Source organism: Vitis vinifera, chromosome 1 (genome assembly GCF_030704535.1).
Source record: "Vitis vinifera cultivar Pinot Noir 40024 chromosome 1, ASM3070453v1".
In the NCBI taxonomy this organism is placed as follows: domain Eukaryota; kingdom Viridiplantae; phylum Streptophyta; class Magnoliopsida; order Vitales; family Vitaceae; genus Vitis; species Vitis vinifera.
The window spans coordinates 18,845,935-18,868,711 of NC_081805.1; the positions used below are offsets into that span (position 1 = coordinate 18,845,935).

A 22,777-nucleotide genomic window follows, 5' to 3' on the forward strand; every position below is an offset into this window, starting at 1 on the left:
AACTTATGTAAATTTTACACTTAGTGAAATACAGAGATCTCTATTGCTTTCTTTTTCTCTCTACTATTTTCTTTTTCTTGAAAGCCAAACAACCTCTGAGGATGTTTTCCCAGAGGATGAGAGGCTAAACTTTTGGTTTCTTGGAGTGAAGGAAGCTAGGTGAAAAGTCCAGATGCTAAAGTGGAAAACTCTCGTGCATTAAATACAGGTAGCTGGAATTCATAAATGGCTTCTAAATCTAAAGTTTTGCTTTAAATCCCTTAGAATCACTTTGAATAGCCAATACATGGTAAGCTTCAGGTCTCTGTGGATGCTTATTGCTAGATCCATATCAGTCCATTAGTTATCATGTACGAGCCATTGGAAAGTAATTCAAGGTGAAGACCCATAGTGTCTAAAGCCATTAATGGAACTTGACTACCATTTCTATTGACTTTTTATGGATTAAATCTTCATTGTTAAACCTATTCCGGTTCGGGAAATAACTATAGGTTAAATCCCCAATGCGAGGAGAGGAATCCGGAATTTCCACTTTGCACTCTGAACTTGATCCTAGCAACCCTTAGCTCCGGGAGACTTTCTTTCTTCCATTTTTACTTAGTTCTATGTTAGTTTAATTTCAGTCACCACTTTCAAAAAAAATTTTATTCTCTTTTAAACTTTAAGTTTATGATAAAGGAAATCATCAGACTCAATTTCTAATCTAGAGTTTATCACTAGTAGAGTGAAAACCCATCCCTGAGTTCGACCCTAGAGCTGCTATACTATAGTAGCTTTGCTACGCCAGTATAAGGTCATAGGATTTATAAATATTTTTGGTTAAAATACTCAACTGGGCATGAATCAAATGGCGTCGTTGCCGGGGATGGTGCCACAATACAGTGATACAACCTTTTAGAGGCTACTTGTGATTTCCATCACAAGTTTGGTGAATTCCTTTTTCACTAACTTCATTTCCTTTTTTTTTGTTAAGTTTATTTTCGTTTTCTTTCTAACCTTAATTTTTTTTCTCTAGTTTTCTTTTGTTTTTGTTGTTTTTGTTTTATTTCAGGTAAGTTGTAACTTGTGCATGCCCTATTGGATTCGGGACCAAGAGGGAAGATTAGTAAGGATTGAGAATCCTCAAGACACAGAGTTGGATATCTGTGTAAACATCATGGACCCTCCACAAGAGGATCAGAATTCTCAACAAGGTCAAGGGGGTAATCCAAATGCATATCTATCCATGAGGGATAGAATGCACCCACCAAGGATGAGTGCACCCTCATGCATCGTACCTCCTCTTGAGCAGCTGATTATAAGGCCCCATATTGTGCCCCTCCTACCAAATTTCCATGGAATGGAGAGTGAGAATCCATATGCCCACATCAAGGAGTTTGAGGAGGTGTGCAATACCTTTAGAGAGGGAGGAGCTTCAATAGACTTGATGAGACTCAAGCTATTCCCCTTTACTTTGAAGGACAAGGCAAAAATATGGCTTAATTCGTTAAGGCCAAGGAGCATAAGGAATTGGGTTGATCTTCAGGCTGAATTTTGAAGAAATTTTTCCCCACCCATAGGACCAATGGGTTGAAGAGACAAATCTCAAACTTTTCTGCCAAAGAAAATGAGAAGTTCTATGAATGTTGGGAAAGGTATATGGAGGCCATCAATGATTGTCCTCATCATGGCTTTGATACATGGCTCTTGGTGAGCTATTTTTATGATGGGATGTCTTCCTCCATGAAGCAAATTCTTGAAACCATGTGTGGGGGAGATTTTATGAGTAAGAAACAGGAAGAAGCCATGGACTTTTTAAGTTATGTGTCTGAGGTGTCAAGAGGATGGGATGAGCCCAACTCAAGAGAGAAAGGAAAGTTTCCCTCTCAACCAACCCAAAATCCAAAGGCTGGAATGTACATGTTAAGTGAAGACATGGACATGAAAGCTAAAGTGGCAACAATGGCAAGGAGGTTGGAAGAACTTGAGTTGAAAAAAATGCATGAAGTTCAAGCCATTTCCGAGACACAAGCCCATGTCATACCATGCACCATTTGCCAATCATGTGATCATGTAGTAGATGAGTGTCCAACCATCCCAGCTGTGAGGGAGATGTTAGGTGATCAAGCCAATGTTGTGGGGCAATTTAGGCCCAACAACAGTACACCTTATGGAAACACCTATAATTAAAGCTGGAGAAACCATCCAAATTTTTCTTGGAAACCAAGGCCACCCCCATACCAACCACCAGCCCAAACCCAAGCACCTCAACAAACCTCTTCAGTGGAGCAAGCCATTGTGAACCTGAGTAAAGTCATGGGGGACTTTGTGGGTGAACAAAAGGCAATCAACTCCCAATTGCACCAAAAGATTGAGAATGTTGAGAGTTCTCAAATTAAGAGAATGGATGGGATGCAAAATGATCTATCTCAGAAGATAGACAATATTCAATACTCCATCTCTAGGCTTACCAACCTCAACACAGTGAATGAGAAAGGGAAGTTTCCCTCTCAACCAAGCCAAAATCCAAAGGGTGTTCATGAAGTTGAAACCCAAGATGGGGAGTCTTCAAATTTGAGGGAGGTCAAAGCTGTGATCACTTTGAGGAGTAGGAAGGAGGTTAATCAACCCTTGCCTAAGGTGGGGCAAGATGAAGAACTCATGACAAAAAGACTCTTGGTTAAAGAGAGCAATAACCAAGAAGATAAGAGTGGGAAGAAAAATGGATCTAAATCAAGCATTGAAGATGAGCCAAGGATAGTGATTAAGGAGGATATGATGAAGAAACATATGCCTCCCCCTTTTCCTCAAGCTTTACATGGAAAGAAGGAAATCAAGAATTCATCAGAAATTCTTGAGGTTTTGAGACAAGTGAAAGTGAATATACCCTTACTTGATATGATCAAGCAAGTCCCCACATATGCAAAATTTTTAAAGGACTTGTGCACAGTCAAGAGAGGGTTAAATGTGACAAAGAAGGCATTCCTCACTGAGCAAGTAAGTGTCATCATTCAGTGTAAGTCTCCAGTTAAGTACAAAGATCCGGGATGTCCCACCATTTCAGTCAACATTGGAGGGACACATGTGGAGAAGGCTTTACTAGACTTGGGGGCAACTGTGAATTTGCTCCCATACTCTGTGTATAAGCAACTGGGACTTAGAGGATTGAAGCCCACAACCATAACTCTCTCCTTAGCTGATAGGTCAGTCAAAATCCCAAGGGGGTGATAGAGGATGTTCTAGTTCAAGTGGACAAATTCTACTATCCTGTGGATTTTGTGGTGCTTGATACTGATTCCACTGTCAAGGAAGAAAATTATGTGCCAATCATCCTTCGGAGGCCTTTCCTAGCTACCTCCAATGCCATCATTAATTGTAGGAATGGGGTGATGCAGCTTACATTTGGAAACATGACCTTGGAATTAAACATATTCCACCTATGCAAGAGGCATCTTCACCCCGAAGAGGAGGAAGGATTTGAGGAGGTGTGCTTGATCAACACTTTGGTTGAAGAGCATTGTGACAAGAATTTAGAAGAGAGCTTGAACGAAAGCCTGGAAGTACTTGAAGATGGGTTACCTGAACCCTCTGATGTGCTAGCCATCATGTCTCCTTGGAGGAGATGGGAAGAGATCTTACCACTGTTCAATAAGGAGGACTCACAAGGAGCAGCTATGGAGGACCCTTCAAAGCTTGTTTTGAAGCCACTTCCTGTTGATTTGAAGTATGCATATTTGCAGGAAGATGAGAAATGTCCAGTGGTGGTTTCTTCAACTCTCACAAGTGATCAAGAGGATAGTCTTTTGGGAGTCCTCAGAAAATGCAAGAAAGCCATTGGATGGACAATTTCTGATCTGAAAGGGATTAACCCTTTGGTATGCACCCACCATATCTACATGGAGGAAGATGCAAAACCAATGAGGCAGCCCCAGAGGAGGTTGAATCCTCACATGCAAGAGGTGGTAAGGGGTGAAGTTCTGAAGCTACTTCAAGCAGGGATCATATATCCCATTTCAGATAGCTTGTGGGTGAGCCCAACCCAAGTAGTCCCAAAGAAATCTGGAATTACTGTGATCCAGAATGAGAAAGGGGAGGAAGTCTCTACACGTCCTACCTCAGGATGGAGGGTGTGTATAGACTACAGGAGGTTGAATTCAGTGACTAGGAAGGACCATTTCCCATTGCCTTTCATGGATCAAGTCCTTGAGAGAGTCTTAGGACATCCTTTCTACTGTTTTTTGGATGGATACTCAGGGTACTTCCAAATAGAGATTGATTTGGAAGATCAAGAAAAGACAACCTTCACTTGCCCCTTTGGTACTTTTGCGTATAGGAGGATGCCCTTTGGTCTATGTAATGCTCCTGCAACTTTCCAAAGATGTATGCTAAGCATCTTCAGTGATATGGTGGAACGCATCATGGAAGTCTTCATGGATGACATCACTATATATGGAGATTCTTATGAGGAATGTTTGTTGCATTTAGAAGCTGTTCTCCAAAGATGTATTGAGAAAGACCTAGTGCTAAATTGGGAGAAGTGCCATTTTATGGTACAACAAGGAATTGTCTTAGGACATATAATCTCCAAGAATGGCATTGAGGTAGATAAGGCAAAGGTGGAGCTAATTGTTAAGTTACCACCTCCCACAAATGTTAAAGGAATTAGGCAATTCCTAGGACATCCTGGGTTCTATAGGAGGTTCATTAAGGATTTCTCAAAAATCTCAAAACCTCTTTGTGAACTCTTGGTAAAGGATGCCAAGTTTGTGTGGGATGAGAAATGTCAAAAAAGTTTTGAGGAGTTGAAGCAATTCCTCACAACTACACCAATAGTGAGAGCCCCAAATTGGAAATTACCTTTTGAGGTAATGTGTGATGCAAGTGATCTTGCTATGGGGGCTGTTTTGGGGCAAAGAGAAGATGGAAGGCCCTATGTGATTTATTATGCAAGCAAAACTTTGAATGAGGCTCAAAGGAACTACACAACTATTGAGAAGGAGTTGTTGGCAGTAGTTTTTGCCTTGGATAAGTTTCGTGCCTATTTGGTAGGGTCCAATATAGTGGTGTTCACTGACCATTCTGCTTTGAAGTACTTGCTAACCAAGCAAGATGCCAAGGCAAGATTGATAAGATGGATTCTTTTGCTTCAAGAATTCAATCTCCAAATTCGGGATAAAAAGGGAGTTGAAAATGTGGTAGCTGACCACTTGTCAAGACTTGTGATAGCACATGACTCACATGGTCTGCCTATCAATGATGACTTCCCTGAGGAGTCTCTCATGTCAATAGAGGTAGCTCCATGGTATTCTCATGTCGCAAATTACTTGGTCACTGGAGAAGTTCCAAGTGAGTGGAGTGCCCAAGACAAGAAGCATTTCTTTGCTAAGATCCATGCCTATTATTGGGAGGAGTCTTTTCTCTTCAAATATTGTGCGGATCAAATCATAAGGAAATGTGTTCCTGAACAAGAGCAATCAGGAATTCTTTCCCATTGCCATGATAGTGCATGTGGAGGTCATTTTGCCTCCTAGAAAATAGTTATGAAAGTGATCCAATCAGGTTTTTGGTGGCCCTCTCTTTTCAAGGATGCCCACTCTATGTGCAAGGGATGTGATCAGTGTCAAAGGCTTGGTAAGCTAACACACCGGAATATGATGCCCTTGAACCCCATCTTGATAGTGGATGTCTTTGATGTTTGGGGGATAGACTTCATGGGGCCATTTCCAATGTCATTTGGACACTCCTACATTTTGGTGGGAGTGGATTATGTCTCTAAGTGGGTAGAAGCAATCCCATGTAGGAGCAATGATCATAAGGTGGTTCTCAAATTTCTCAAGGAGAACATCTTTTCAAGATTTGGAGTGCCTAAGGCCATTATCAGTGATGGAGGAACCCACTTTTGTAATAAGCCTTTTGAGACTCTTCTAGCCAAATATGGGGTTAAGTGATTCGACTCATGGTAGCTTAGCTTTAAAGGCGTATCAACAAAATTTATACCTTGAATACTATTACTAAAGTAGCCAAGCTACTATAGCATAGTGGTTCTAGGATCGTTCACTGGGAAGGGTTTTCGCAAACACAAGTGATATTCAAATTAGGAAAATAGGTGATTTTCTTATGGATGTTAGCTTTAAAAGAAGATGTAAATGTTTTAGAAAGATTTAAACTAATCTAAGCTAACATTAAAGACTAAAATGAAAGGGTGTAAAAACAAGTTTCTCAAAGATAGGATAGCTATGCTCTAACTCTTATGCAAATTGGAAATCTTAGGATAGGCTCCTCGCGTTGGGGTTGCAACTATGGTGATGCTTGCTTCCCGAACCGGTATGGATTTAGCAAATCAAGTTTTAATCCTTGAAAAATGACAAAACAGATGGTAGTGAATTTCATCAATGGTTATTCACCTTAGACTTCCTTTGAATGGCTCGTAAGAGATAACTAATGGTCTAAAGCCAAAAGCTTACCAAATATTGGCAACTCAAAGTCATTCTAGGTGATAAACTCACCTTTCAATGGCCATTGAAATTGGTTCTAATGGATTAATACAAAACTTGGAATTGAAAACCTCACCTTCCAATAGCTCGTAGGAGATAACTAATGGATAGAAATCCAAAAGCTTATCAAGTATTGGCCGTTGGAAGTTGTCCAAAGGAAATAAAAAACCAAACTTTGCATTAATGAACCTTTAATAAAAAACGTCTACCTTACCTTCCGGGTGCGAGAAATTTCCATGGGATTGCATCCAAGCCATCACATAACATCCATACTTTGAGAAACTAAAAGTTTTAGCCAATCATCCTCAGAGGAAAAGCCCTCAAAGGTTGTTTGGCTTCCAAGAAAAAGAAAATAGTAAAGAGAAAAGGGAAACGAGAAAGCTCTGTATTTCACTCTGTGTAAAACATAACACGCATGTTCTCTATCTTCCAAGAGGTGATTTCCACCCCTTATATAGTCTTTACAAAAGCAAAAGCTTGTGATTGGTTAGTTACAAGGATAAGAAAGGAAATTACATCAAAAAATACATAGGAAAATATCTAAAGTGGAGTCGGCAAAAACAGAGCAAAATTCGCACCACGCATGGGCTGTGCGAATTTTGAAGGTGTTGTGCGAATTTCGCACAACACAAGGTGTCGTGCGAAATTTTCGCACAAGCCTGGAGCAGTTGGCTTCCGAAGGCCATATCTTCCTCATTTCAGCTCCAAATCGTACACGGTTTGAAGCGTTGGATTTTTGACTTCCTGAGATTTGAAATGGTATATAGCATGTAAAAAATGGACTTCAGGAAGTGCTCCAAAAGTGCGAAAGAAGACTGTAGCTGCTGTCCTCTTTGCTTTCTTCACTCTGTTTTCCGCTTCTCCATTGTTCTTTCCTTGCATACTTTGAACGACTTTGGCAAAGGGCTATGGAGCTCCAAAGCTTGAATCTTCATGAATTTGAGCTTCCAAAAGCTTTGCCATAACTTGTCCAAGTAGGTCCTCCATCATTTGGCATGCTTGAATTGATTCATAAGCTGATAAAAACATGTAAACTTGCCACAAAATGGTTAAAACCAATTACTAAGGACCTTAATGAATTAATTGGGTTAAATGAATATGATTACTACTCAAAGGTGCTTAAAACCATTATAATTAGGTCTACAAAATAGCACTTTTTGGTAGTAATCATTAAGCACAAGGTAGCTACACCTTATCACCCTCAAACGAGTGGCCAAGTTGAGTTAGCTAACCGAGAAATCAAGAATATATTGATGAAGGTAGTGAATGTGAATAGGAAGGATTGGTCTATTAAGCTCCTGGATTCATTATGGGCTTATAGGACCGCTTATAAGACCATTCTCGGTATGTCTCCTTATCGCTTTGTTTATGGCAAAGCATGCCATCTCCCAGTGGAGATTGAATATAAAGCATGGTGGGCAATCAAGAAGCTCAACATGGATTTGATAAGAGCCGGGTTGAAGAGATGTTTGGATTTGAATGAATTGGAGGAAATGAGGAATGATGCTTACCTCAATTCAAAAATTGCAAAAGCAAGGTTGAAAAAATGGCATGATCAGTTGGTAAATCAGAAGAATTTTACCAAGGGACAAAGAGTCTTGCTTTATGACTCTAAACTTCATCTTTTTCCAGGAAAATTGAAATCCAGGTGGACGGGTCCTTTCATAATTCATGAAGTGCAACCCAATGGAGTGGTGGAAGTATTCAATTCCAAAGGCAATCAAACCTTCAAAGTCAATGGCCATCGTCTCAAGCCATTCATAGAGCCTTACAATGCAGACAAGGAGGAAATCAACCTCCTTGAACCACAGCAACTTTGAGGGAAAGCAGGGTTTCATGGACTATATAAGTCCATGAATTTTTATAGTTTTATAGTTGAATTTTTGTTTTCTATTTCTTTTTATTTTAATTCTTGCTCAAACTTGGTTTTTTTTGTCTTAATTCAAGTCAATTTTGATGTTAAATTTCAGAAAAAAATAAAAAAAAAATTGGAGAAGCCTTCAAAAGCAAGACAGGGGAACAAAGCAAAGGGAACAGAGCACTGCAATTCAAGGTGCGAAAATTTCGCACGATGGAATCCAACATGTGAAAATTCATTTCAAGGTGTGAATTTCTAAAACTTCAATTTCGCACACCATTGGTCAAGGTGCGAAAATTTTCGCACAGTGCGAAACTCTCTCCTGGCACACAAGTGCCATTTCGCACACCTCAAGGCCATTTTCGCACCGTGCGAATCAAGGTGCGAAAATTTCGTACACCTCAATCCAACATGCGAAATTCATTCCAGCGTGCGAATCAAGGTGCGAATTCCCTAAATGTCAATTTCGCATACCACTGTTCAAGGTGCGAAAATTTTCGCACAGTGCGAAACTCTCTCCTGGCACACGAGTGCCATTTCGCACACCTCAAGCCACTTTTCGCACCGTGCGAAACAAGGTGCGAAATTTTCTCACAGTGCGAAATTGAGTGCGAAACTTAATCCAAGGTGCGAAATTCTCAGTTTAAAGTGCGCAATTTTCGCACGATGCAATCCAACGTGCGAAATTCTCAGTTCAAGGTGCGAAAATTTCGCACGGTCAAATTCAAGGTGCGAAAATTTTGCACAGTGAAATTTTAAGCTGCGAAAACTCCTAACTGACTTTTAAACTTAAATTTTACCCCCGGGATTTTGCCTAACGTCCAAAAACGACTTTTCGGTTGCCTTGGAAATTTTTAAACATCAAAACCCGCCCAAACCCCATCTCTATATAAACCTTTGAAGGCGAGAAGCTAAAGAGACCAGCCCGCGCACCACCTGCGAGCCTCTGGAACTCACGAACAGCCATCTCGCTCCATTTCGGCCATGGCAAAGACTAGGGGAGGTCTATCCGCATCCCCATCCTCGCCGATGCCTCGACCAGAGCAGTCCGCCATTGGAGGCCCCCCTTCGCCACCTGCTCAGGACTCCACTGTTTCCCCATCTGAGGGTGGAACGCCTTCTCAGCGCCGGTATCCCACCAGGAGGCCACCCATTGACCCTGTGCCACCCGTCGCCAAAGCCAAGAGGCCTGCTTCTCGGCCACCTGCGAAGAGGACCAAGTTCTCGGGTCCTAGAGAGCCATCCCAGACACCTCAGGCAGAGCCGCCTACAGAGGACTCTCAGATTCCCATGGGGATTCCTCTCGAGACCGTCATCAGGCGTCCTATGATCGCAGGACCGCCTATAGAGGGCAACCTGGATTGCAGAGATTGATCCTTCCACTCAGAGACCTGGTTTGATGTCGAGGCTCTCAAACAGCAGCCAAAGCTCAGGGATTCATTCCGTTTGCTGCAGAGGTATCACATGGAGCATCTTCTCACCCCTAGGCAATTCTATTATCCCAGAGTAGTTCTAGACTTTTATCAGTCTATGACTATGTGGACCCGCATTTTTCACGTGCGTCCCCACTCGATCGGCGAGACTCGCTTTCTATTTGTGAAAAATTAATTTTTGGAAAAAAGTTGGAGCCGCCACTTATTTTATTTTTATTTTTAAAGGGAAAATAAAACAAGAAAAAAAACCCTAAAAAATGACTCCACAATTTTTGGAAAAGCGTGTCTTTGAAAAACCCGAGTTTAGGTCCGGGGATCAGGTTACTTATTGGGAAGGTACCTCTAGGAGGTAGCACCCTTCTAAGCCCTATAAAGGTCTCTACTGACTAAATTGAGGGAAATATGGCAATTAATTGATTAATTATAGATACCTAGGTAGGTTAGGTGATTCCGAAAATATAGTATGCCAATCACAATCAAATCACAATAAAGGAAAGTTAGGGTGCATACCTGAACCGCTCTTCAAGCGCTATCATAAAACATAAAAGTTAGTGTAGAAATGTAGCACACAACATTTGTTTTATTTAAGCAAATCAAGCATATATCAAGACATCCAAGAATCACGTCAAATATGGATATGGTCATCAATGACATACAAGTCCATAGAGTTCTTAAAAAAATAGATGAGAAGAGAGCGTACCTGGATAGCAAGCTAGTACTCCTCTATGGGAAACAAGAGCATCTCAACAATAAATATTAAGTGAATTCAAGTATTTCATCAAGAAGAATCAAAAATCAACATATCAAGTAAGCAGTATTGAAGTGAGTGTTATGAATGTCGGGCCCCCACCAAAGCCCTAATTAATTTTGCATGAGTTGATTCCATAAATTCCATGATTTGGAATTATGAAGTTTATCCATGCTTGTTGAAAATCGAGAAAACCATGAAAATAGTTGAAAATAGTTGAAAATAGTGAACATGCATGCTTGGAGGAAAGTGGCAGCAAATTGCATGTTAAATCTGGATTTTGTACCTAGAAGCTGCTAAGGACCTTAAAGAAAACCAAATTCTTTTTTGATAGAAAAAATGTTTTGAAATCCGGCTTTAAGACGTGTAAGATCACAAAAAGAAGAAGAAGCAATGGGAGGAGTACGATGTGAGGCAAAGTGACCAAGAGGGAGTGGAGCCTCAGAATTCGGGATAGAAGGACCCAATTCGTCGTCAGGATATTCAGTGGTCAGAAGCATTTCCATGTATAAGGTAACTTGGTCCGTAAGCTCAAATGGATTCTCCCCAACATTGATCAAACACTGAACATAAACTTCAAAATCCCTAATTTTTTGTATTGACAGATTTCCTGCATTCTGTGTTAATTTCCCACCACCAAGATTTGATTCAATGGTTCTACCAGAATATGTACCCTTGTCGTTGCCATCACCAAGCAGACTCCTCATTGTTATTTTTTCATCCATAATCGGACCGAATCTGCAAATGAATGATTTCCTTCACTTTGCGAAATTCCTTCACGCTGTCGCTGCTCTGTTCCTGCTGCATCCATGAGTCCTTGTTGGCTGTTTCTATTCCGACTATTCTCTCCGATCTCTATAGCCAATGGTGCAATCCACTGGTCATCAGATATTCCGTTTGAAGCTGGGGATTTTTCCTGTTCAAACCATCATACTTGAAAACTGGATCACTTAAGAATGCTAGCTAGGCGCCGAACCATTCCTCCATCTATTGTGCTTTTTTGCCCTTTTTTATAGCAATAAAAAAAATGCTCTTCGAAGGATTGCACTCCGGGTTCAAAAATGAAGATAATGTTTTAACGAGTTTACTGATTACTCGCATATGCCTTTCAGTAGAACAGCTGCATAGAATAATCAGAAACCATGATCGAATTGAAGGGTGGAATCTGAATATTACCCTTATCCTCCGTATTTTGAACCTCAACTTGACATATCCTGATTCTTTATGATTCTTGGGTTGGAAACATTTTCTAGGATCTGACCCGACAAAGAGTTGTCTGATAGGTCCAGTACCATCAATCTCTCCATCTTTTCCAAGGTAAGAAGCTGACTATCAAGATAATTATATGATAAATTCAGGTATTCCAAACTCAACAGTCCAGAAAATCCTGTAGGTATCTCTCTATGTAGCAGATTTCTGGATAAATCAATTCCTATTGTTGAAGATAGATCAAAAATGAAGCTTAGTTCATTACTAACAGTAATAGTCGCGAAGCTTTGATCTATAAATATAGACTTCAAGGCTCTCATTAGATTAATAGATTTCTCTGTTGAGCTTGGGATTGTCAGTTCTAGATGCTGCACTGGCTTCGTTTGCAGCAGAATCTCTGGAAGAATTATCAGAAAAGCTTCCATTGCCTCTAGCAGAAATCCTATTCCCCTCCAAACACAAACCAGAAGATCAAACCTTCAGTTCTCTCCTCAATGTCGCTTTCAGTCCACAAGATTTTTCCTTATGTTTTATCTTCTAGATATGAGTGGCCGAGAGCCATGGTGGCAGCATGCATGTACGTCTCGGGTTCAGATTTTAGTGAGGGAAAAGTGAGATGGCAAAGGTCTTTAGTTGCTGCCAACTTTCTAGCTTCTCTATTATCTAATGGGCACGAGCATACAAACATTGCATACATGAGCCACTGATCAAGTTTGTTGTCTATAACTTGTAACTGATTAGCCTTTCTACCATGGATAATCCAGAAACTAACACAATGCACTTTGTGGCATGCTCTAAATCATAGAGTCAGTGCAGAGAGAACCAACAGATGACAAATCAACCCGCCTGGAAACACCCTTGAAGAACCTTACTGCAACTCTCCAATGTTTACAAGTCAAAGCAGCAAAAGCAAGGGATTTTACATCAGTTTTCAGAAAATGGAATACTCGTGCCAGCACATTACCATCCAGTAATCCCCAATTTTCTGAGCCCATTTCAGCAAGTATAATGTCTTCTTGGTGGAAAGTAGCATCGCTACACAAATCTTCAAGTGTGGATTCATCCTTTTGGACTAGTAGTATATCTTTTTCCATCTCATAGTCATCTTTACTTCCATCAACCAGCCATCAACCTCCTATTCCTGATGTCCGGAATTTGTTCAAATCATGAAGAGAACTGTTATTAACAACTGAATTAGCCATTTCTTTCTGAAGTGAGCAGGGGCGCTCGGAACTGAATGCCGGACTGAAGGAGACTGTTTTGCGTGATGGAACCATATGCTACCTGGGCACTGATTGCCCGTGACTGCCAAGCCATGTGTATATTTTATGCAACATTAATCTGATCCAGCCAGTCTATGCAATTGGTCTTAAGCATCGGGACCCCATTCACATTCTAACTCTTCAACTCTAGAACAATAATTGACCCAAAGAAACTCTCAACATTGGCTAGATTGATCAAGATAAAATTATCCCCAACCTCCTTAATGGCAAATGAGACAACCAAGAATACGGCACAATTCTTCTAATTCATATGAGACTGAATGTTTGAGAAGTAACTTCGTGAACAGGGCACATCTGGAACCTCGGTCTTAGGAGGAAACGGTCAAAAGTACTTGAGAAGGATTCGTTTGATAAGCTACAAGCTGGCAAGAAACAACTTTCTTCCCTGCACTAGACCATCAAGCTTCAGAAAATTCACATTATGTTTCTCATTCATTTCTACACTGAATTTATCAAAGCAGTTTGGTGGGATGTTCTCGGTATTTGTGCTAGTAAGCATTTTTAGCATGGTTGACACAGCCATGACAATCACCACCTTGCAAGCTGATTTCCGAGGCACAAAGTAGCAACTGGAATTTTCGATGTTGGCAACATGTATCCTTCTTTAAATATAAGTGATTGGGATTAACCACAAAATTTAGCTATTCAATTACAATACAAAAATGTCTTGGAAATCTCTCTTCACGTGCCTTTTGTAGAAAATCAAGTATCAACAAGTAACGTGCATTATGGTTCCAAGGTTCTCTATGTAACCACTTCTGCAGTTGTGGTATTGCCTCTGGTCCACTCATGCACCAGTATCTGCATGTTGGGAAAGAGAATTTCTGGTTGCAGGCATAGTAGAGTAATTCACCAAGATTTCTCATGAGCATGCTGGGCAAGATTCACAAAGGCGACCTTATTGAGAGGCTCTTTATGTTTCAGCTTCAGAAAATTATCTATAATGGACATTAATTCAACACATTGGTAAGAGTTCAAGATGAATCTGCATGTCCACTCTTTGAATGACTCAAAGATGACCCCGTCTGAAACTCAAAGCCTGTAGAATTCTCCAACAGCATCCTCTCATAGCTTGTCTTGCTCATTAGTTGCTTCTCTGCCACTCCTTGCATAGAGCTTTTTAACATTCCAGAGCCTATTCATGACTTATCTTAAACGCAAACAAAATAGAGAATCAGGACCTTCAATTGATGCCTGCGTTCAGAAGCTGTAACTGGGCATCAAAATCATCTAGGCATAGATCACAACCCTCAACATGATCAGTTGTAGGTGATCCAGCAGCCAATTCATCATTGAGCAAATCAATAAAAGCTTGGATATCATTGCCGGGTGGCCTAAAATCATTGGATAAATCATTAAACTCATTAAGTATATTACTGATCTCCATGAAAACCCTTCTCCTTGCTTCTATAGAGCGAACACAAGCTGCCACTAAAATTGGTTAGCCCGGATTGCTAATTTATGCCTCCAATCACCATCGATTTTTCTTTTCCTTTTTAGAACTTCTGGAATATGGATGAAACATGTGAAGGATACGGTGGAATTGCAAGTTTTGGGTTCAAAATCCAGCAGAACTTTGTTACTTTTCCGGCAGCTGTTATGCGTACTTCAGCCTCATTGTCATGAAGCAACCGAACATATGCAGGAACCAAGTCTGACCTGGTAGGCTCAGGACCAACAACTTCACATAGCTCATATAATTGATTTGCAACCATATAGCGAACACGCCAAAACTTATCCTGAGAGAAATTCATAATTTATGGGAGGAATATGTGCTACACAATCTTGAGGTTCCTACAGTTTTCCGAGAGCTGCACAACCCTTAACAGCCAATAACCTAACAGAATCTTGATCATCCTGTGTCAGATCCTCAAATATTGACATGATGTCAGCCTTTGAATGAGCAGCTTCAACAGTAGCAGCAGCAGAGATGTTAGACTGATGGCTTGCAGAGAAACTTTCGTTTGTTGGACTTGCAGTGACTTTTATCTATTGAGATATTGCATTGGCAGACTGCTTGATCTGTTTGGAATTTAAACCCTGCATGCTCAGCTCAGCATCTCGGAATTCAAGAATCCATTAGGAAATCAGTGGTGTAAAGCACAAGAACACAACTGTTTTGCGTGATTTAGGCATGCATATATATCCAGAGAACAGTGACAATCTGCTGCTGATGGCTGCAAATCAAATAGGCATATAGTGCATTCCCTCTCGCTGATGGCACCAAAATTAGTTGCGTTGAATCACTTGCACACTGCCAAGTTGCTTCATTTCTTCAGATAATTCAGTCTTTGACTTCTGTGATTTCATTTTTCTCTCCAAATTGATTTCTGCCACAACCTCTTGCAGTATCCTGCTATCCCTACAATTTTTTTTAGTGTAAGAAACACAGCAGGCAGGGCACTGACCCTCTGTTTCATCCTTCTTAGCCATGTTCATTATATGATGCTAGCATTAAACACATGTCTCATAACCACATTTGCATGGCTTCAATTGTTGGAAATTAACCAATCCTCGAGACAATCTTCAAAAGTAGGGGCCTCAGAGACAAGCAGAATTTGACAGTAGTGACAGAACCGACCTGTCTTAAAGCATGTGATTTCCAATCATTGAAACTCCCTACACCTTTTCATGATCGAGGGATGAGCTGGTGGGCACTCTGCGAAAGGAGACAAAACTGAGAGTAAAGTCCTCAGATAGCCTATGAGCTCTCCATAACCAGGTAAAGGATTGAAAACTCAGGAAAGATCGATTTCTTTCGGGTTCATTCATTTTCTGGGATGAATTAACTCTCTTCAATTTATCTTCCTTTGCTGACACCTTCAAATCCTTCACATGAACATGGACACCATTGTGCATCTGATCTTCGGCCAGACCTCCCAAGACAGTTGTGATCAGGGAATCGACATGGTGCAATCCTCATTCCAATTTGTATAGATGGTCTCTCAGAGTCCCGTTTTCCATGAACTCATAAACCAGCATCATTCCATGCCTCTCATCACAATATCCAGTAGAGTCACCATACATAAACAACACCAGAAACAGGGGAAGGTGTCCAAAAACAGCGCATGAAGAAAATAAACGAAAGAAACCAAGAAAAGTCATGTTGCATGTTCCGAATCAACATGTTTAAATTGGTGGGTGAAATCAAACACATTTCAAATAAAAAGAATCAAACATATTTCAAATTGGAATCAAACATATTTCAAATAGAAATCAAAACACGACTGAAGACAACTCACAAAGAGACTAAAGCAGTACCAAACTGATCTTGGTGAAAAAAATCAATAAAAGTGAAACGTGAAAACACTATAACCTAGCCCAAATAAATCGAAGATTAGCAAATATGTCTCTGATGACCACACCAAAGCATCCAACGAGTCTCTATCAAAACAAAAGAAATCTGGAAAGGAGTCCATACTTTGCAATGAAGAACTTACCTTTAGGCGGCTGCCAGAGTAATGAATCACCTCTCTCCTTCCTCTTCTTCAGCATACTCCTCCAAAGAAAAAATCCTTTTTTTGCTATCTTTATTCCTCTCCCTACCAAAACTCCCATACCTGTTTTTCCCCCAGATGATCTCCTTGCTATTCGTGCCTCTAATTCTCAGAATTTCTCCCCATCATCCAATGCGTGCTGCCACCGAAAAAGCATCTCCTCTCCTTTTTTTCCTTTTCTCACCTATATATATCACCCCTCAAGACCTAAATTTGTTTCCAAAAAGGAAAATTCTCCTCCTTCCTTTCTTCTTCTCTTCTTTTTTTAAATCCTCCCATCAAAAGCAATCTTCCCAATTTCAAATTCCCCTCCAAAACCTTCCAAGGAGAGTCCCATCTTCCTTAAACTCCAATGGTAAGTTTCCTTGCAAAAACATGAAATTTTTGAAGTTAAATAATTGCATGTATAGATAAATAAGTAAATAAATTAAAAAATGGTAAAAATAATAAATAAATAAATAAGTTAAGGAAAATAATATAAAGAGGAAGATAACCAATAAAAAGTGAATGATAATCATAAAATTAAAATTAAAAACAAAATAAATAAATAAATAAATAAAATAAAATAAAATAAAATAAAAGTCTTCGTAGGCCTAGTGTGCCTAAACGGGCCTAAGGTGAGACTAAGTGGGCCTAGGGTAGTGCCTAATGGGCCAAGTGTATCTAAAAGCTATCCTAAAAAAACAAGAAAAGCCTAAGTCTAAGTTAGGGCTGCCAAGGGTCACAATAAGGGATCAAATAATCCCTCAACCAAAATCTCCGAGGTGACTCAGAAAAAGGTAAGTGGTATGAGTAACCATGGGCCACCAAGGAACTATTGTGGAGCATTGAAAACGAATTTTAAAGACATGTGCTAAAGGGACAAAATTGAGGGTCTACAAATATGCCCCTCTTCGGTATAGATCACGAGTGTAGAGAATGTGAGTAAAAATACGAGTAATGAGCAGAATGAAGTGAACTATACCGAAGAATTAAAGAAGAACCAGAGATTTTGTCCTAGCACATGAAGAGGTAAGATCAAAAGATGGGGTCTCAATGATATGGATGGGACAACTCTATGTGGGGGAAAATGACAATAAAGAGAGAAGGCATGTGACGAGTAGTACATAGATGGAAAGAGGTGAAAAGGATGATTCAAAGTCATAGATGACATGAATGACTCTGGATCATGGACAAGGTGAACGACTCTGGATCTAAAATAGGATAAAAGACTCTGGGTCATGAGCTCAGGGCTCTAATCGGAAAGAATGACTCTGGGTCAAGATGGAAAACGACTCTAGGTCGAGAGCCCTAGGCTCTAAATGGAAAAGAAATAACTCTGGGCCGTAATGGAAAGTGACTCTGGGTCGAGAGCTCCGGGCTCTAAATGGAAAGGAATGACTCTGGGCTGTAATGGAAAATGACTCTAGGTCGAGAGCTCCAGGCTCTAAAATAGGAAAGAATGACTCTGGGTCGAAATGGAAAGTGACTCTGGGTCGAGAGCTCCAAGCTCTAAAATAGATAGAAATGACTCTGGGTCCAAATGGAAAATGACTCTAGGTCGAGAGCTCCAGGCTCTAAAATAAGAAAGAATGACTCTGGGTCAAAATGGAAAGTGACTCTGGGTCGAGAGCTCTGGGCTCTAAAATAGGAAATAATAACTCTGGGTCAAAATGGAAAGTGACTATGGGTCGAGAGCTCTGGACTCTAAAATAGGAAACAATGACTCTGGGTCGAAATGGAAAGTGACTCTGGGTCGAGAGCTCCAAGCTCTAAATAGATAAAATGACTCTGGGTCAAAATGGAAAATGACTCTGGGTCGAGAGCTCCAGGCTCTAAAATAGGAAATAATGACTCTGGGTCGAGAGCTCCAGGCTCTAAAATAGGAAATAATGACTCTGGGTCGAGAGCTCCAGACTCTAAAATAGGAAAGAATGACTCTGGGATGAAATGGAAAGTGACTCTGGGTCGAGAGCTCTGGGCTCTAAAATAGGAAATAATGACTCTGGGTCGAAATGGAAAGTGACTATGGGTCGAGAGCTCTGGGCTCTAAAATAGGAAACAATGACTCTGGGTCGAAATGGAAAGTGACTCTGGGTCGAGAGCTCCAAGCTCTAAATAGATAAAATGACTCTGGGTCAAAATGGAAAATGACTCTGGGTCGAGAGCTCCGGGCTCTAAATAGATAGCCGATCAGGATACTTTCCGACTCAAGGTGTCGGGTTGAGGCCACTCACAAGTGGCTAGAATGATGAAAACGAAACATCTCAGGGATGTGAATGATGCAAATGACTCCGGGTCGTGAGCTCAGGGCTCGGGGTGCTATGAATGACTCTGGGTCAAGATGGAAAATGACTCTGGGTCGATGAATAGCTCAGGGCTATGAGCTCCGGGCTCTATGACTGATCGGCTAGAAGGAGAATGCGATACGCAAACTCCAGGTCAAACCACTCATGGATGACCAAGTGATGAAAGCTCAGCTAAGAGCTGGAAAGACTCTGGGTCTATAGGAAATGATAGCTCAGGGCTAGCGGGCTCAGGGCCTAAGGGAAAAAAGATAGCTCAGGGCTACAAGACTCAGGGTCTAGAAGGAATGGATAACTCATGGCTACGAGGCTCAGGGCCTAAAAAAAGGATAGCTCAGGGCTAGCGGGCTCAGGGCCTAAGGGAAAAAGGATGCTCAAGGCTATAAGACTCGGGGTCTAGAAGGAATGAATAACTCAAAGCTATGAGGCTCAGGGCCTAGAAGGGAATAATAGAGAAGACCAACTCGGAAGTGGACATGAAATAAATTGGCTCAAAGCCACATACTCAAAATGTCAAGGGTCGGACTACTGAAACCAAGAAGGGAAATATGCCCCAGCATCCAGGGTGCTCACACTGCCGAAACAACCAGTAAATCAATCATCCGCTGAAATCAATAGGTCAGAAACTGATGCATCGTGACAAACCTCTGAAAAGTCTAAACTGAAGGAACCCTCAATGTCTGAAAAGCTGCTCTGTCGATGAATCTCAAAAGGTAAATCTCAAAGAGTGTATATCATGGCTCGTCTAAAAGTAAACCTCAAAGTGCGTAAAATGCTGCTCATCTGGATAATCCAATCTGCAAGGTAACAATGACGAAAACAAATCTGTCTCATGAACATCTGGCTAAAGGATCTACCCACACTCCTCGGGTGAAACCTGATGCGATCCATCTCTATCTCAACAAATCCATGTAGGGAGGCCCTGATACAGTCGATCATCGGAAGCTCTGGGCTAGTGCTCAATCTAAAACCAAGCTGGCCACTGTCTCAATCTCAAGGATACTCAAAGAAAATGGGGGAAATATGCCCCAGTATAAGATCTGATGTCAAAGTCGTAAGCTAAACAACCGGCACCAATCATCCATCCTCATATCACTGCCTAAATAAATCTCATCATGGAAAGGGGGATATGCCCCAGTATGGATATCGGATGTCGAAGTCGTGAGGCAAACAAACTAACAATGATCATCCATCATCCATCCTCATATCACTGCCCAAATACAATCTCATCAAGGAGAGGGGAATATGCCCCAGTGTGGATAATCTAATGTCGAAGTCGTGAGATAAACAAACTAACAATGATCATCCATCCTCGTATCGTATACAATAACAGATAAGAATCTCGGAGGAAGGGGGGAATATGCCCCAGTGTGAATATATGATGCACAACCAAAGGATGAATCCAACATCATCAATCAACTATCCTCAGCTCAACAATAATCCGCTAAGAAGTCAGAATGATGTATCAACCAATGCCTCAAGGGAGACACTCTAAATCTAATCTCAAATGAATAGCCAAAATGATGAGGAATGTGATAATCTCAAAAGTAGAAACATGTCTCTGATGAATCCCTGACTGAATCTGATAGGAATCTGGTAACCTCAAAATGGGGAAATATGCCCCAGTATGCCTGGTCTATACACTGCACTGAAAACTGCCTCCAACTCAGTAATAATCCACTAGTCTATCTCAGAAGTACTCCGGGAATGGAACCACTAGGGGCTCAACGATGCTCCACTAGAACTGATATAGTCTCAACATACCTCACTAGGGATCTCTGATCGGTGAAAATACCCAGACTCAAAGAAAGTGTTCCACTAGGGGCTCATCTCAACCAAATGAAAGGGGAATATGCCCCAGTATGGATATCTGATGTACAACCAAAGGATGAATCTAATATCCTCAATGAACTGTCTCCAAACCCAAAAATCCATCAAACATCAATATGCCAAGCAAGAGAGAGACCAAATGCTTCCAAAAGTATCTTCCATAAAAGAGAACATAGTAACGACCAAACTTCAACCAATCTACCAAAAACCTGTCCAAGTGAAGACTGTCAAAGATAACGTCTGATCTCGCGGCCTCAGGGTGGTCTTAAGACACAGGACGTAACGTAGGCCAAGGTGATAGGGTGAAAGAAATGAAGGGAAACTAGGCTCAAATACCCAATGATCAAACCCGTACCCTCGTGTACAAGATGTAATGTATAGAAAAATCTCATGAGTCATGGACTTAGAAGTAACCAAAGAGAATGTCGATAACGAAATGAGAGAAAGGATGAATGGTCAAACCATCAATGAAATATGTGAATGATGTGAAGAAGGTATCAAATCGGTAATGGGTGTCAATATGTAGGGAATGAATAAAAGGTGGAACAAAGATCTGGAGAGAGGTGATGAGATACAAAAGAAAGCAATGAGAAAGTGGAATGAGTGATGATCAACCCATGTTAGTACAATAAAGGAAAGTCATATCACCAATGATGGAATGGTGGGTAAGGAATGATCCGGAGACCCTAGTAAAAAAGGTCACTCATCTCTCATACCTAATATATATCAATCACGATCCAAACAGCAGAGGATCTCATAGAACTCTCATATAAACCCTCGGCACTCCAAATGCATAACAAGAGTGGCTCAAGGAGTGAAAAACTCATAAAAAACTCACAAAAACCCACAATGACAAATATACCCAATAAATGATCCTCAAATGTGGCATAAATGCCCAATGGAACGAGATACCATACATGAGCATATCATTGCGCTTTTCTTTTCTTTTTTTCTTTTTTTCTTTTTTTTTTCTTTTTTTTTTTTTGATTTTTTTTTCTGATTTTTGATTGATTTTTTTTTTTTTTTTTTTTTTTTTTTTGCGCATGCTCTGATCATCAATAAATCAAACTCCAATGGAAAAATATAAGGAATGAACAAACTCTCTCTGACCACTGATGAATACATGAACCCCAACCCATGAGACAACCTCTCAAACTAAGATCTCCGAATCAATGTCAAATGATGGAACGAATAGAGTGATATGACTGCCCTCTTTGCACTAAGATGTGAAGAATCATCAACCCAAGGAAGAGAATAGATAAGATGAAGTGAATAATGATAAAGACAAGAAAGAGAATGAATATGTGGTGATAATAAAATAGAACAAATAGGGTGATAAGAGGATGGTAACAAAATGAGAAGATAGATTTATAAGTCTAAAGCTCATGAGACTTTCCTAGCAAAGCATGCATATACATCAAAGGGCCCCAACCCGGGTATAGAAATGGTAATCAAAGCTATAAGAAAGAAATAAGGCTATAACATACCACGCGAAGCTCAATGGGCTAGCAACAGTCTAATATATAGAGGTGATAAAGTATGAGGCTAACAGAAATGATGGCCACCCATCCTGCGACCACGGTCTCAAACATAATACTTCTTTAGTTGATCCACGTTGGTAGGCTCTGAAAATTGGTTTCCATCTAAGTCTGTCAACCATGCAGCCCCTTTTGGAGTCAACTCTCGGATAACATAAGACCCACTCCAACTATCATCCAACATGTCCATCTCAGGCCCATCATGAAGAAAACCATGTCAATCAAATCTCCCATCTGAGAAAAACTAATGTCCTCTATAAGAACTCTCATCTGATAAACTTTGACTCATAATCCACTAAACTCATCATATGTACGAAGTCACCCTCAACAATGTCACTGGTTAACTGGGTGGTGGGGGTGGGTGGTAATGAATCATACGACATCTCATCTTGAACTGGATGCCATCTATCTCACTGTCCATCAATCATCTAGCTCAAACCTGCTAATGCATCCTAAATAGAGTCATGGTGACTGTAGGTCGATCAACTGTATCATGCTGAGGATCCATACCTGATTGCTTTGAAACCTTGACCAATCTATCTCCAACTCTAATATAAAAAGTCGAATCCAAACTGAAGTGAGTAACATTCCTATAAGGTACAAAGACGCGGAAAGAGAAATGA

General features: G+C 40.6%; 1 non-coding gene across 1 annotated transcript; it reads right to left on the reverse strand.

The window, feature by feature from the left end:
• Positions 1–1,566: 1,566 nt before the first annotated feature.
• On the reverse strand, positions 1,567–1,673 carry LOC132254684 (small nucleolar RNA R71). The gene has a single exon (XR_009466991.1). It is a non-coding gene; the product is annotated as a small nucleolar RNA R71 (small nucleolar RNA).
• Between the last annotated feature and the right edge of the window lie 21,104 nt (positions 1,674–22,777).